We start from the raw sequence: 1,226 nt of genomic DNA on the forward strand, positions 1-1,226 counted from the left end.
CTCGAGAGAAATCAGCAGCCCAAGTGCGACTGTACTGTAATGAATTAAAAGATGAGTTTATATATCTATTTCTTTTCACCAGTTGAACCGAAATCTGTCTCTGGTATTTGCTTATAACATGTAGATGACTTACAGGATTCTTTATTATGGCCTCTGCAAAAGATTCCGCAGTAAAGAAAGCCGTAGTTTGGGATGCATAGACTGGACAAAATCTGGCATCCTGATGTCATCAATGCACTCAGGGTGCAAGTTTCCTGCGCCATCATTGATCCACTTCTACCATTGACTACCCGTCTGGAGAAGACACTTGATGGTACATACACTTCACTTCTGCACAGGGCACGAAATATTGACGGGAAAGAACATGCATCCAACAAGACCATCTATGATAATAGTAAAGGAATTAAAAATGAGAGGCCCTAATAAACTGCAGAATATTTTAAAGACCGCTGACGAGAGCCCGTTAATTCCTGGAGCCTTGTTGTTATTCTAATGTTACTCTAATGCACATTCACATTCTTTCTCTTTTCTTCTCATCACTTTCTCCTCATCACTTAGGTTGTAATCTAATTCTATATCTGACAAGTATTTCTCCACATGTTCATGGTTATTGTTTTCTCGTCCAAACAAGTCTTTCATTTCATATTTCATTCCCTCCGTGAAACGGAGGGTTTGTTTTCACTGCTGTTTATATGTCAGGGAGACGTTTGTCAGCATGATAACTAGAGAAGACATGGATGGATTGTTTTCATATTTGGTATGTGGGTAGGGTTGGACATGACAAAGAAATGGTAGGAATTACGGTACGGCATGATGCTCTAAGGTACGCTGTTAAGGTACTGTAGCAGAACTTCCGGCTTAGTTATTCTTTGTTTGGGACTTGTTTGGGTGATAAATTTTCAGTGGTATGTAGCTGTGTAGAGCCTTAGTAAGGTGCGTAAGTTTTGGCCCCCTAGCGGTTTCTCAGGGGCGGTGAAGGTAAATTTTGTGTTTTGAGAAGCAATAATGCAAACAGGGGTCGATAGATCGTAATGACTCTAGGTATGCAGATAGCTTATGTAATGATATACGTAATTGTATGCTTGTTATGCAAAATAGGTAGGTTATTTGCATAATGAATTTGTTACGTGTAGAATGTTCTTACATTGCATGTCTGTGAACAGCTCACTCTGATAACGCCCGGACAGAGTGAGCTGATATTGGTATGTGGGTAGGTTTTTAGAGGA

The sequence above is a fragment of the Branchiostoma floridae genome, chromosome 3 (genome assembly GCF_000003815.2).
Source record: "Branchiostoma floridae strain S238N-H82 chromosome 3, Bfl_VNyyK, whole genome shotgun sequence".
NCBI lineage: Eukaryota > Metazoa > Chordata > Leptocardii > Amphioxiformes > Branchiostomatidae > Branchiostoma > Branchiostoma floridae.